Source organism: Corvus hawaiiensis, chromosome 4, assembly GCF_020740725.1.
Source record: "Corvus hawaiiensis isolate bCorHaw1 chromosome 4, bCorHaw1.pri.cur, whole genome shotgun sequence".
NCBI classification, from domain to species: domain Eukaryota; kingdom Metazoa; phylum Chordata; class Aves; order Passeriformes; family Corvidae; genus Corvus; species Corvus hawaiiensis.
Window position 1 is genome coordinate 77,257,784 of NC_063216.1, and position 15,830 is coordinate 77,273,613.

The 15,830-nt window shown below is 46.9% G+C and overlaps 1 non-coding gene across 1 annotated transcript; it reads right to left on the reverse strand.

Annotated features, from left to right (window-relative positions):
* Window positions 1-15,382: 15,382 nt before the first annotated feature.
* On the reverse strand, window positions 15,383-15,496 carry LOC125325610. The gene has a single exon (XR_007203437.1). It is a non-coding gene; the product is annotated as a U5 spliceosomal RNA (small nuclear RNA).
* Window positions 15,497-15,830: the final 334 nt, after the last annotated feature.

The window sequence follows — 15,830 nt, forward strand, 5'->3', positions numbered from 1 at the left end:
TGAATATGGAGGAAAATTATTTTTCCATGTTGACTGAAATGTTTTGCTTTTAAAACCCAAAATGCAAACAAAACTGCTTGGTTTCAGGTCAGTGGGTGACAAACATGACTGCTTCAGATCTTGTAGGTTTATTTCCCTTTTTAATAATTATTCTGAGTCGAAAGCAACCGACTTCCCTTCTCACTTGTGGGTTCTTTTTCAGCTTGGATGCAAAGCAAATACATTTCAGGCCATTTCCAAAGTCAACAGCATAGGTACTTTCCTCACTTGTCTTAAGTTTTTCTTATTTCCAGCACTGGGGCCACCCCACGTTCCACCACACTGATGGCAGGGAATCCTTCCCAGCCCTTCTGGGATGAGTCTAGGATCACTCCACTGATACCACACCTCCAAGGATGGGATATTGCAATATGAGCATGGTCTGGCTGCCCCATATAGTTGAGGGGATGGTCCCAGGAGTGTCACTGGATCCTGGGAAAGGTGTTCTGTTGCCTTCTGGATTTGGAAGAAAACCTACAGAGGACAACAAATGGGTCTGTCTGGAAGGTAGGCACCGAGTGGAGCTTGATGTGGGAGAATTTAAGCTGAATTTGGGTTCATTTTGGTTGAGGTTGTAGCTGGGTCTCACCCCCCAATAAAAACCCCATTGTTTTTCATGTCTCCTCCTGACCTACTCAGCTCTGAGCCCAGGGATGTGACCTCTCCATGCCCTGGCACAAGTGAAAAGTCACATCCTCCTGGAAAAGGGCAGGAGTTGGATTTTGCTCATCCTTGGGCGTCCCTTCCAAGTCAGGATATTTTGGGATTCTGTGATAGAGCACTTCCTCTTACCATCATCATCATCATCATCATCATCATCATCATCCCAGCATTCTGGTTTTGAGCTTTTGAGCCTCTCAACTTGTACCTGTGAGTTTGAATAAGCAAAGAGGAATTTCTCTTGGAAGCTGAGAACCGAAATGAAACACTTCCCCCTCCATCTGCAGTGAACCCACATTCCCTCCCCAGTCTCTCTGCTGATGTAAACTGGCCATTCTTAGCAAAGATGTCATTTGCTGATGCTCGAAGGATTAAAAGCTTACAGAGCTGCCTGAATAGGGAATTTGAAAGGAGAACTTTTTTGTTAATGAGAATGGTTTTTGTAATTATGATGCTTTTGGTTATGTGACATTTTTAATCACAATAGTATTGTTTAAAGGACTTAGGGAGCAGTCAGCAAAGCCAGTTCAGCAGAGCAGGAATATCTGTCAAATTCCTTGCTTAGAGAAATGTCCACCACAAATCCTTTCTGACTCCATGGTGTTTCAAACTCCTGGCAAGGAAAATGATGTCAGGGAGTTCACTCCAAACATTATCCTTTTCCACAGCCCCATTTGTCTCCCTGGAGACTTTTCCCTGGCAAATGTTGGTTGTGAACCTTCTTTTACTGGAATCCCCTGATTTACAGTGGATCCTCCAGCTCAGACACCCCCTGCAAGACACCACCCAAATCAGAAGGTAAAAAGTGAAAAAAAAAAAAAAAAAAGCCTTGTGAAACCCTCCCCTTCTCTATCCTGGTGTCTCCTCACACATCAAAAATAATCTAAGCATTGTTCTTCCTTTCTCTTGTGCAGTGTCAGTGGTGTTTCTCTGAATTAAGGTCCTTTAGGACTGCTGAGAATTTGCCTCTTGCCTATTGAATTCTTTTGACTTCTCATTTCTGAGCTCCTCTTATTATTTGCTGAAAATTTCTGGCGAGCTGGAACTGGCTTCGACAGTATCTGTCAACAGTTCTTGTTTAATTACAGAGAAGGGGGAGAAGGGAGGTCCTGGGAGACTTTGGGGGACACAGGCTCACCAAAATCTGTATGACAGGAAAAAAAAAAGAGAAACAGGAAAAAAATAAAGAGAAACAGGAAAAAAATAAAGAGAAAAAGGAGAAACTTGGCACATAGTTGGGCAACAGTTATCGTGGCAGAGAGGGTGCCTAAGCATTGCTGAAGAGCTGTGGAACTGTCAGCACGCATTTCTGGGATCCAGGGGGATAGGAAACAATTCCTTGCAGCCTGGGATTGGAGAGAAAGGGGTGTTTGAAGAGCTGATCCTTAAAAAGCTGAGATTTCCCATCCATTGTGTTGGATAAAGACACTGCCATTATCTTCAGGTAGGATAAAGTCACTGCCATCGTCTCTCCTGAACCTGAGAGAAAATCAAGAGGAAATCTGAGTGTCTTTCACTGGATCTGGGATCTGGGATATTGGGGTATCTCCAAATAGACTTCACACTCCTACCTTCTCACCCTGCCACTACCCAGGATCTCTCCTACTGATTTTTAAGCTGTTCCTTCCCCTCAGCAGGACCCACACTCTGTGCCTGTCATCTCCTCCAGCCTTGCTCCATCCCCAAATGCTCTCCCAGCAAGACTCACCATTCCTGGGGTGTCTCCTGGGGTGCTCACTGTGATCTAGATCTCTCCAGAGTCCTGGAGGCGGCCTGGGAGCTCCTCCATGGGCACAGTTTAGTTGTTCCCACAGCCTTTCCAGCCCTGCTGGCTTCCCTGATCCCTGAGCATCTCCCTTGGAGGGAGTGAGAATATCTCACTTGGCTTTCCCACATCCCTGCAAGCGGGAAAGATAGCAGGACCAAGGTAAAGCTGGAGGAAAAACCCTTCCCAGGGAAATCCTGGCAGCTCAGAGAGCCACAGACCCAAAGCAGGGCACCAAATTCCCAGGGCACCCCCTGCCTCCTTTCCTTCAGACCCTCCAGGAACACACATCCCAGGCACAAAAGTGATTTTTCTCCATGGTGTGGTCTGTCCCCAGCCCCCTCTGCTGTCCCCTGACCACGTGGAGCATTCCCAGCATGGAAAATTTAGAAAACGAGGCATTTCTACAAAATGTGGGAGCTTAGGCTGCCTCATCTCTCCAGCCCAGGAGCCCTCTTGGCTTCACACCTCCCTATGTGCTTGCACGGGCTCTGTGTTTGGCAGGAGTGTTCCCATACAGCTAAAATTTTATTATTATTATTATTATTATTATTATTATTATTACAGGCCTGAGCACATCACCCCACCAGAGCATTGACTGCAGAGCCAGCCACGCAGGCAAGAATGAAGATTAAAAGTGGGGAAGAAATCTGGCAGAGAATTACTTAATTTAGTACATTTGAAACTCAACAATTATTTCTTTTAAAATAGAATTTGCTGAAGCAACTTCTAGCTTTTAATTCTTTTCCTTTTTTTTTTCTTTAATCACTGCATAATAAAGTAATTAGTAATTTGTGTCACTTCTGTAGTTTTTTTCTTCCTTTTCCTTGGTGTAATCACAAGGAGTGACACATTTTCACAGCACACTTTAAAAAAAAAAAAAGTATAATGGAGAGAGGCAAAAATCAGAGCTGGTGTTTGAACCCTATCAAAGTCAGTCATGCCTGCTGAAAATGATGATTACATCACTGAAGACAACTTCTTAATTAGAGAAACCCAGGGTGGAGGAGCAGGGCAAATACCCTGGGACAGAGTCTGGTCTTAAGTGACCCCGAGGAATCTGCAGGATTCCAAGCAATAGGACAAGAGGCAGGAGCTGATGCACAGGAAGTTCCACCTGAATAGGAGGCTCAGAAGGATCCCGTGAATGTCTCAGAGGGATTTTGTAGAAGTTCAGGAAAACCCTGTCTCTGGTTGTCCAGAGGAATTGTGGCTGTCCCATCCCTGGAAGTGTTCCTGCAGTGGCTGGAGCAAAGGGGAGACCTCTGGATTTATCCCTTGCCCCAAAAATGGATGTGAGAGAGACTCCAGAGCACTTAGGAGCCAAAATAATTCTGGGACCCCTCTCTCTGAGCCTGATTTGACCAAGGCTGGACTGACACTGCCATAGTGAGCCAGAAAACAATTACTGAATTAATTTGGCTCCCTCCCTGCAGAAAAGCCCCATCACACACACCTTTAGCTGTGGTCTCCACAGGTTTTGACAGCTTTTGTCTAGTTTAGACCTCCCTGAGCCCTCTTAGATCTACCAAGGAGGTAAAAACACACAAGTGGGCTGAGAACCCCTGCCTAAAGGAGGGACCCCTGCTCCCAACCAGTTATTCCCAGTTTCTCCCCATAACGGTCAATGTCCTCCCTTCCCTCTTGCCCTGGCATGATTTCATTAGATAGGGCAATGATGCCAATAAGCAGACAAACCCTGAGAGACAGGTTTTGCTCTCCAGCAACCCAAATTTTCTAAAAATATCAGAGTCAGGAGATCACGGAGGAGCAGCATGCTGCTGCATACATATTAATGCTGCCTTTAATCCCCCTCCATGAATTTTGGGAGCTAAGTGGGAACTTGGATATCCTCAGGCTGAAGAGTTGCTCACTTCTGTCCCTGCCTGCTGACACTCTGTGTTCCTGCTATTGCCTCCAGTTTCTCCCTGCTGCCAGACGTCTTCAGGTCACCTTCTTGTCCCCTCCCTGGCCTGATTTCCTCCCTAACATCACAGAGGAACCATCACATTTCCCTTTGATCAGAATCCCACAAGTCAGAGACATCATTTACAAACACAAGTTAAGACCCATCCACTTTTTTAGGGGAAAAAAAAAAGGGAAAATAAGTCCATTTTGAAGCCTCTTTTCCCCAACTTTCTGCTGTTCTGGTGTCTCCAGAGGCTGGTTCTGAAGTCCTTAGGTTCAATAAAATCTCTTCATTCAGTGTTTGTGCCATATCTAGTTCAGATCCACGCAAATCAGTTAAAAACAAACAAACAAAGCCCAGTTCTTTGGGTTGTTGGTGAAGCTGCTGCCTGAGGTGGCTGCGCATATCCATGGCCAAGCCTCAAATTGTGCCTGGGAATTGCATCAGAGCATGAAAACTAAAACTAAAACTAAAACTATAACTAAAACTAAAACTAAAACTAAAACTAAAACTAACTAAAACTAAAACTAAAACTAACTAAAATTAAAACTAAAACTAAAACTAAAACTAAAACCAAAACTAAAACTATTTCAGGAGCTTCCTAACACCAAAACAATGCAAGGACTTGTGTTCCTGCCCCCAGGAACATTCCTGCACTGGTGATTTCCATGTAAAAGGGAAGGTAACATATCACAGTCATGCTGTGTTTGGTGGATAGAGATTCAAGTCTGGATCTATTCCCAGTTTTCCTGGCTGGGATTAATTGAGTTTATTTCCTGTCAGAGCTCGGCATGTGCAGCTCTAGTTCATGGCCAAGCAAGAGATGGGTACTCTGGATTCTGATTAATCTGGCCTGTCCTGAGAGCAGCTCTCCCTCACAGAAGTGATTTTTCAGGAATATACAGGGTGCACAGAGTAGAAATAGCTGCAGGCACCAGGCTTTAATGAAATGTGTGAATCTTCCTTTTCCTTGGTTTCCCTGGACAAGTCACTGTGTCTCTGTTTCCCAGCAGAGAAGTGAAGCATTTTTCTTTTTCCACCTCCTCAGAACAGAGAAGGATGTGGCACAGAGGCAGGCTGGATGTCTGACCCTCTGATCCTGCAAACCAAATATGAAATCAAATTTATTTTCATCCCCAGTGGCCTTCATACACAGACACAGGGACCTGACCATGCTCCAAAGCAGGAAAACTGATGGACTCATCTCTCCAGGCACTTTGCACCCTGCAGATGCCGTGGGTGGACTGGTGGGTGGCTGCATTCTCCAAAAAGACCTTGATCTCCCTTTCCCTGGTGGATCTGCCTGGTGGGTTCAGGAGAGCTGTGACCTCTCTTCATCACCACCCTCCTCTTGACCACACTGGGGACACACAGCTTGGGCAGAGGTGACAACATGTCCTTGACCCATGTTGTGGAGAGCAAAAGAATTTTCTGACCATCCTTTCTGCCAGAGTTGAGCACTTCAGCGGCTGCTTTTTGGGTTGGAGTGGGTGCTGCTATTCCTGTTTAAATCCCTTAATAATCCAACATATGAATGCATATTCTGAGTGTCAAGGATTATTTCAGCCTTGTGGGAAAAGGTGTCAAAGGGGGAGAGGGATGGAGGTGGATTGGGGAGGGATGTATTGGAATGAGGAACTACAGGAAGATAGAACTATCATTTTTCTTTTTCCATCAAAATTGCTGGAGGCTTTGTCCCAAGCCATGAGCTGCCATCACCAGAATGTGATGAAGAAGAGCTTGGGTGGATCTGCACAGAGGCAGGTGAAACTGTAGGCTGCGATTTTGAGTTTCTTCTGAGGATAAACACCACTAGCTCCAGCTGGAAGGAAATCCCACAGCCAAACCCTTTTTGCGTTGTCCCCGCCGTGTTCACTGAATACATTTGTTTCTGTGTGAGCTGTCTCAGAGTCCTCTGCACTGCAGTGCCCTGGATTTCTTTCTCTCTGAGTTAAATCAGCACTTCAACAACTCCTCCATCCCCTGGAAGGAGCTGTGTGAGAGGCAAAGGTACAAATCATCCATCCCCACCCCTGGGCAATACTTTAATGACTGGAGGTGTCACTAATGACTGGAGGTGTCACTAATGACTGGATGTGGCACTCAGTGCTGTGTTTCAGTTGGTGTTGTTTGGTCAAAAGTTGGACTCGATGACATTGGAGGTCTTTTCCAGCCTTAATTATTCCATGATTCTGTACAAATCCAAGCCAGTTCTGAAATCCAGATGTGTGCAGCACTGGGCTGATAAAGGCAAAGGCTCCCCAGGCCGGGCAGGGTCAGGGCTGTCTATGCCACATCCAAATTGAGCATCAGAAATCCTGATGGAGCTCCTGCCCCAGCCTCAGGTGGGAACTGGGAGCCAGCAGCAATGAGAACTTAACAGGAGATGCAGACAGACAGCTTGAGTGAAAGCATCCAACATCTGGGATCCCTTCCCTAAAACCTCTGTGTGAATTTCAGACCTCAAAGGCAGACGAGACATGGGTAATTCAGTTTGGGAAGCTGCCAGGGGGGATGGGGGACACTTTGTGCAGCTAATGAAGGAATCTGATGAATGTTTCCGTGCTGTGTGAACTTTGTGGCAGGAATCTGAACCATTTCAAACGGAGTATTTACTTTCTTCCTACAAGCTCCAGCACAGACAGTTGCCATGGGAACTCAGCCCACTCACCAGCCAGTCACATGAACAGGTTTGTTTTGTTAGGAGTAGTAATATTGACATTATTTTTGGTGCGAGGGGCTGATCACTGCCACCACTTATGTTCCAACAACCCTTTCCTGCGATATCTTTGATAGGATTGTGCCCAGTGCTGTCCTGGTAAAGAACGGCTGGCAAAGGTGCCAGAATGGCTCAGAGGAACCTTCCCTTCGTTAGGAGATGATCTATTTGCCTGTTGCTGTTGGGTCCTGAGTCTCTGTGCTAAGAGTGAGCCATGAATCTCAGATTGTCATCAGAGCAAATCAGAGCCAGAGATAAGGGAAAAGCGAGAGTGGTGAGGAGGTGAGAGTGGGAGTGAGCGTTGCAACAGCCACAGAGCTAATGGGGAGAGCCAGGGGACTGAGGAGGAGGAGATTAATACTGGAGGGAAGGAGCCTACCCTCAGGGGCAGTTTGTCAGGCCCTTTGTAAATCTGGCCATGCAATTTGCAGATCTGCTCGTTGGCCATAAGAAATGGAGCATGGAACACATCATATCTCCAGCAGCAGATCCCTTGGCAAGGGACAGCCACAATGCCTTGTGAGCAGGGGAGGACTGGAGTGAGAAGGCAAGTTGAGGCAGAGGGTGATAAACCATCTGAGCAGCAGGTGAAGGTTTGTGCCTTAGTGGACTGGGTGCTTCCTGCAGAGACAGAGAGAGAACAGGGGGGGATGTACAAGAGCGGGGAGGGACAGGACAAGAGGGAATGGCTTTGAACTGGCAGAAAGTAGGTTTAGATTGGATTTTAAGAAGAAATTCTTGGCTGTGAGGGTGGTGAGGCCCTGGCACAGGTTGTCCAGAGAAACTGTGGCTGGAATTGTCCAAGGCCAGGTTGGACAGAAGCAACCTGGGATAGTGGAAGGTGTCCCTGCCCATGGCAAGGGGTTGGAACAAGATAAACTTTAAGGTTCCTTCCAACTCAAACTACTCCATGATTCTATGATTCCATGATCTCAGCGCTCTCCATCTCTAACTATGCTGATTTGCTGTCAGGGAGGTCACTTCTTTGCATAAAAATACGGGCAGGATCGACACTTCCAGGAAAATTAGAGAAAGAGTAGCATCAGGATGAATTTATCTTAAATGGAAGTGCAAACTTTTCCACTTTAGCAAGTTGTCTCTCTTCAAAATATCCAGAGATCTTGAATAACACAGCAGGGAAAATGGCTCAGGGATGAGAATTCTGAAATTTATGAGTCGTTTGCATTTTGCAGCCATCAGGATCTGATGTGGCAGACTCGTAATCCATCCTGTGCCTCCCAGGTGGCTTTGGAATACTTTCCATTCTCACAGGGGAAAAGCTTCTTCATTGTGAGAATCATCTCTATGTGTGAATGTGGGTGGTATCAGCATAAATGGGATGAGATGGAGGGAGAGCAGCACAGGTGTGAGTTGGCACAGACGCCTCCCCTTCTCTTCTGCCACTTAGAAAGTGGGAGAATTATAATTTTACTCCAAAGACCCAAAGCTTTGGTAACAGCACAGCAGAGAAAAGCTGTCCTTAGTCCTTGCCAGTGATTTCTGAGCTCGGGCACAACAGCAGTGTGTGTTGGGACATGGGATGTGTTTTCAGGCTTCATCAAACCAGTGATGAGCCTCTTACCCAGCAACAAGTGTTCCTGTTGTTTGCAAACCGTTCCTGGTACCATCAGCAACATTGCCATGAAAATAACACCACTCACAAAATGTGTCTTCCTGCTTTGCCAAAGTTTTCCCAAGGAGAAACCCAAAATCTCTTAAAAGGTTTGTCAGGGCATTGAGCCCTGAAAAGGCCACAGGCAGATCCCAAACATGCTCTGCTTTTGTAGGGAGATAGGATAGGCTGTGGTAGTGAAGTGTTGGTTCAAAAATTCTGGTACCCTCAGGTTTATGGGATACACGGGCTGGTGGTTTACCTCCTTTGGATATTTCCCTGCATTTGTCAGCCATCACAGCATCCTGTTTGCTATTCCCGTGCTTGGGAGAGTTCCCGGTGTTGTCAGCTTTCCCAGCTGGGATGGAAGCAGTGCTGTGCACATTCTGCCATCCAGAACGACATGGGACACTCCAGAAGAGCCTCCCTTCCAGAAAGACCAGCTGGACCTCTGCACTCTCCGGGGGAACCAGCTGTGAATCCAGGGCTAGCAGCTGCACTAAGAGACTGTGAAGGAGTTTTTGCCAGTAGATGTTTACAAGGAGAGGAGAGGGGATGAAAGACTTGACCATCAGCAGCTCAAATCCTGCTCTGGATCATGAATCCTGCAATGAGATCATTCAGTTACTCATTGTATTAAACTCATATTAGAGCTTCTCAGGGCTTTGCCATAGTTACTGATCAATAGCAGCACTAACAAACATCTCCTCTGTCTGACTATGGAATAGACTGGCTTTGTTTCCCTTTTTTTTTTTTCTGTAACAAGAGAGCTTTTATACATAATTATACCCACCATTCAATTTGTGTCAAGCAATATTCCCAGGTATAAATATCCCTGTAATTGTTCCTGCAAAATATAAAAAGAAACCTCAGCAGGGTCAGTGTGGTGGGGAGCTGTAAAATTCAAAATGCTTTGGTTTCCTGGAGGAGCCACTTGCCAAGTTTGATGCTGTTGTATTGCTGCTCTCTTTCTAACAGGCTGTTTTTGATGTAGATGATTCCTTTTGTAGGAATTTATCTGTAGGGAAATGCAGGGATCTGGATGACCAGAGACCTTTTGCAGTGCATTATTGAGCAGCACTGTTTTTAACCAGATTCCCAAAGCCAAAGGTCGTGTGATCAGGCTGAGTGGAAGGATGGAGCTCACCTCAGCAGGAGTCTACAGGTGGACATCACCATGTGAACTTGTCATCCAACCCTTTCCACCCAAGGGGAAAAGCTGTTTCAAGGGAATCCGTAATCTGAGTTATTCCAGACAAGATCATGCCTGAAGCCCCTGATTCCCTTTTTTCCCGTAAAATAACCTAGACTGAATCATGAGGAAAGGTCTACTCTGCAGGCACAGAACAGCAGGTGGAGTAGCTATTCCAAGAGCTGAGGGGATCATTAATAAGTATCTCACTTACTAATAACTATCTCACTTACTAATAACTATCTCACTAATAACTATCTCACTTGATCACAGTTTCATCCAATTTGACCTTGATCATCTCTGCTGCAAATCACAGCATTTCATTAGGTGTTGGCTGCAGTCACACCGGATAAACTTCAGCGTGGTCGGATCACGTTCTTGGATAGAAGTTATCCGAAAGTGCTTTTAGGAGGCAATTTTTAATTTAAAAAAAAAAAAAAGGAAGAAGAAAAAAAAGAGGATTGTTTAAGAATGACTGCTGCCTGCATGGCTCTTCCAAGCGTTCCTGTAGCCAAGTGACGTGGATAATTATTGGCACGTGTCAACACATGGAATGATGAACAGTTGGAAGTGTTACCCATGGACATGGCCCCGAAGAAGCCATAACTCTTCAACGCGCTGAAAGACAAATAATTATCATTCAGCAAGTCTGACTGGAACCTGCCTTAGGGCAAGGGTGGAGGAGGTTATAGAAACTTATTCAATTAATCAATTGGTCCACCTTATAATTAAACCCAAAGCAGAAAAACAATTATCTGGGTAAGTGCTGGTTAGAGGACATTTCTTTTGATGACTTTGCTCCGTGCCATCTTTAGTTGCGATGCACTTGATGAGATGAGGTGGAGACGAGGTTTTCCTGTGTAATTCTAAGCTAAGGAGAGCTGGATTATCTCTCCTTAATGGTGAGAATTCCTGAGATGTGTGTGTGCAACGCTCTGTTCTCACATCCACACACTTTTCATCCTCCACGCCCTGCATGCACCATTAAAACAAAGTGCTCTGAGTGTGGAACAGTGGAGCATTAAAAAGCCATTAATCATGGCTTTGTACTCCTTGCTGCTGGATGTTAATTTTAATTTACAGTCACTTATCCAGTTCCCCTTCAGCAGAGTGGCTGGCTCTGCTCCTAAAGGCCGGGACAATGAGGGAAGGGGGAGAAAGTCACCTCAGGCAGGGATGGGGGGGTGTGGAGGGGCTCCCTGGGGACCCCATTCTTCTTCAGGGTCCCTCCTTTCCCTGTATTTACATCGGGAATTTGATCGTCCAGATGGAGGAGCTTTCAAACTCTGTTGCAGGAGAGAATGACATTTCCCAGCTGCTCTTAAAAAAAAGTAAATAAGGAAGGAAGAGGAAAATTGCTGATTAATCATGTCTGGCCCACGGGGTAACAATTATCATGTTAATTGGGGAAGAGTCAATAGCGAGGAAGTCAGAACAAGATCGCCTGGTCTCCTGCCAGCCATTTTCCACCTTCTAGGAGATAACTCCTGACAGTTTTGGGGACACAGGCATGTGCCACCTCTGTAGGGAGGGTCAGGTCTGGAGCCACCCTGTCAGAGTTGCAGGTAAGGGAACGGAGAGCTTCGGTGGGTTGTGATTTATGTTGGGGTCCACATTGTCCTTCCTGGGCTGTTGGGAAAGCTGGAGGTGACAATGCTCCTGGTGGGAACATCTCATGCAGTGCTTGGAAGGAGCTGAGGGGGTGGATGGGCCTGAGGTGATGGATGTGTCCATGAGGTGAGGAGTTAGAAGATGTTTCAGCTTGGTTGTTCTCAGTATTTGTCATCACACATATTAAGTCATAGGGAAAGGGTTTGTAATCAGAGAATCATGGAATGGGTTGTGTTGGGAGACCTTAAAGCCCATCCAGTGCCATCCCTTGCCATGGGCAGGGACACCTTCCACTATCCCAGGGTGCTCCCAGCCCTGTCCAGCCTGGCCTTGGACACTTCCAGGGATCCAGGGGCAGCCACAGCTTCTCTGGGCACCCTGTTCATTGTGACGTGAAGGAGCTGTGACACTGGGCTATCACAGGAAGAAGAAAACACCACCAGGTTGTATTTCTTTAATATCAAAATCCAGTTTTGTTTATTCCTAGAGTGTCTGCAAGTTCTGTTGCCTGTCCACATTGTCCCTCATTCCCTTAGGGATGCTCATTTCAGAGGATTCATTGCTTCTAGAAGTTATAGTTTCTAATGATGGGGTTCAGGGTTACCCCAGTTTTCCCTAAACAAGCATCCTGGTTTTCCTTACACTGCAGGATGAATTCCATGGTTACAAGCCTGCAGGAAAACACGGAGTTCTGTGAGAGCTCCTCTTCACATTGCTGGTCTGGGATCCTTAAATATGTGGGATCCCAGACTTTTATATATGTGTAAATCTATCCAGCACAGAGGGGTGAGGTGGATAGCAGCAGGGTGAGGTGTTGACTGAGTGTCCTCTTTTACTTCAGCTGGATTGTTTGGTCTCATTTCAAAAGTGTCAGTGACCACAAAGGACAAGATCTGTATGTTCAGGGAATGTGAGCATGTTCTGTGGGCTTCCTTTAAGAGGAAGAAAACTTCCCTGTCATCCAGCCCTGGCTTCTGCTGGATTACACATGGGAGTAGCCAGTAACATGGATAAAATACTGAGTTCTCGTAAGGCCGTGCTGGTTGGCACTAAGGAATGTTATGCCCCTCAATGTGTTATTTTCCAAGTTTGATGCCAGGGAATGAGTTTTATCACCTGGAGTGTGACAGAAACTTGTCTGAGTGAGCGTTGTCCCTGCTGGGACAGCAGTGGGCTCAATTAGAGCAGCATGTGCACTGTGTGTCCCTGGAGAGCAGCCCTGGGGAATTGTCCTGTCAGCTTCTCCAGATTGCTGCCCTCAGAGAGCCACTGGATGGATGCCCAAGAGCCCAGGCACTCTGAGAGGCAAGGCACAGTCCTCTCCTGGCTGTGAGCCTCTCTGCTCGAGAAGAAAGAGCTGCAGCAAGTCTCCATCTCCTGTACCTCCTCCTGTGAGCAGCCCTTCAGATGCAGCAGATGGGTCCAGCATGGCACCAACACAATCAGAAACAGCCTTGGCGCAGCTCCCCGTGTGACTTCAGACTGTCTTTTCCCTGGCCATGCAGCCAGGCTGCACGAACTGCTGGAAAAACTCAACTCCGAGCTTGCAGAGCCAGGATCTCATCAGGCAGGCAGGGAGGAGCACGGAAAACAAACACCTGGCACCACCATGTCCCTTTAGCAAGAAGGACTGTGGTGTAAAAGGTGAAGATTGTGGTCTCAGAGGCAAACCCAGTATTTGCAGCACATCCTCCCTCCTGTCATAAGCTGGTACTGACAGAAGGTCTCATTACAGCCATCAGCTGTGGGGATGACACGATTTGGGCTCTGGGTTGGTGTCAGGGTCTCTGAGACAGGCAGGCAGGCAGGCAAGGGTGCTGCAGTGTGCATGAGCAATGAGAGGGATCTCCTATTAGCACCGACCTTTGAGGATGTGAAAGTGAAAAGAGCAGAGAAGAAATAAAAAAAAAAAAAAAAGAAGAAAAAAATCAAGTCCAAGCCAGTGGAATGTCTCTGGTTTATTCACTGCTGCCTGCTTTCTTATTTAGTATTTATTTATTTACTTGAAGGCGAGGTGACCTTCAAAGCTGCTGCTTGTCACTGGCAGCCTCTTGGTTGCAGGTTGCATGTCAGTTTTGGCTGGGGTGCTGACACTGAGCATCCCAGGCATCCTGGGGGGGAATGTGTGCCCCTTAATTTTAGAGCTGTTTAAAAGCAGGGGTCTGCTTTGGGTAGCCAGGCTGGGTTTGGAAGCCTAAAGCATAAAAAGCTGTAGGGAAAATGTGAGCCTGATGATGCAAATTCCCCTCGTTTTTTGTTCCACCTCATCCCACTCATGTGAGGGATGAGTGGCTCTGACTCTCTGCCATAGAGGGACTGTTTGCAGGCCCCACAGCAGATGTGGGAATGTTCTCTCCCTCCAAACTGTGCCTTTGCAGAGAACAATCATCCGCCTTCCACAGATTCGATGCAACACAGTTTATTTTCATTTTTTAACAGCCTGTAAACCCAAGCATCTTTTCCTCCAGCCTTTTCCACTCATCAGGGATGTCCATGCAGGCCTTCAAGGTGATTTTACAGCCTCCAGTACAGCAAGGTCGCCACAACCACAGCCACAAATGCATCCAAATTGTGTCTGTGGAGGATGATCAAGACATGATGACAGGAGGGGCTTCCAGGGCAGGAGCCAAAGGAAAAGACTGGATGTCTGTGGTATTTGCAGCACTGCCAAGATGCCACCAGCAATGATTTGTTGGCAGCCAAACACTTCAAGCCAGGACCTTGCAAGCCAGGCATCTCATTCAGGGTCTGTGGTGTGCCCTGGACACTTCCCATTTGGGACACTTCCCTTTATTATTCCAAATAAATTCAGTGCTCTGCTCAGTGTCCCAATTAATGCAGCAGGACCTGACTCTGGGCTGTTCTGAACCGATAAAAACATTTCCCTGTGCTCTCAGACAGATGCCACACTTCACCCAGAGATGGAGGCATTTTCTGGGAGGGAAAATTTGGGTCTCACTTGTGCAAACAGAAAGTTTTCCTCCTTTGAAAAGCCGGGGAAATGAAGGCAGGAAATGAAGGCACGCAAAAAATAAAGGCAGGAAACTCATTTCTTGAAGGAGAGGGGTGTGAATGGTATAAACTCTTCCTTTTCTAACCTTAAAAATTAATTGTGAAAATGGTCCCAAAGAGTGGACATACTGAATTCATGATAAAGGTGCCACTTCAGTGAACACACAACCTTAACTTGGCAAATCTTACCCATAATTTTGGATGCACATCCCTCTAGGAGGAGCTCTTTCTTTCCCTGGGCACCAGAGGCTGCTTCAGAGATAAGAACAGAGTCACACAATGGTTGGGGTTGGAAGGGGCCTTAAAGCCCATCCAGTCCAGCCCCTGCCATGGGCAGGGACAACTTCCACTAGCCCAGGCTGCTCCCAGCCCTGTCCAGCCTGGCCTTGGACACTTCCAGGGATCCAGGGGCAGCCACAGCTTCTCTGGGCACCCTGTGCCAGGGCCTCACCACCCTCACAGGGAAGAATTTCTTCCCAATGTCCCACCTACATCTCCCCATTTTAGTTTAAAACCATTTCCTCATGTCCTATCAAAATCTCCCTGGGTATGAAGTCACCCACTCTCTTTTACATCAGCTCCCTTTAGGCCCTGCAAGGGGCTCTGAGCTCTCCCTGGAGCCTTCTCCTCTCCAGGTGAACATTCCCAGCTCTCCCAGCCTGGCTCCAGAGCAGAGGGGCTCCAGCCCTGGAGCAGCTCCGGGCCCTCCTCTGGACTCTCTCCTACAAGTCCAGCGTGGAGAACCACGGAACCGAGCCCTAATATTTCAATATCTAATCCTGAGCACGCATTGACTGAGTCAGACACTTCTACCTCCTCAATCATCCACCAAATTTATCTGTCTTTTAACCATCATAAGAGCAGCTCCACCACAGTGAAGCCACAAAAAATTCTGTACTACCCAATTTTGTTCCTCTCCACGGAAATCTTTAGTAAAAGGCGAAAGATTTGTACGTTTTGAAGAGAAACCTGAGCATACTGCGCATCCATCCCCACACCCACGCGATCCCATGGCTGTCCCTCTAGGACATGGTGACTTTCCTAGCTTCCCATTTAGACCCTCTGGTGTCTCCATCCCGGTCCCTCAGCAGTGCCACAACCCAGATACACGTTCTCACACAAGTGTCCCCACGGAAAAAGTGGGAATTTTCACCAGGGCTGTGCCACCGGCCCGCAGTGCACCCTGGGTATGCAAATTAATCTGAATAGTAATGAGGCATAGGCAATAAGGTCTGCAAACGCCTTTCATCAGCTGGACAGCGACACAGACAAGGGCTGGCTCAGCTCAGCTCCCATTCCTAACCAACACAG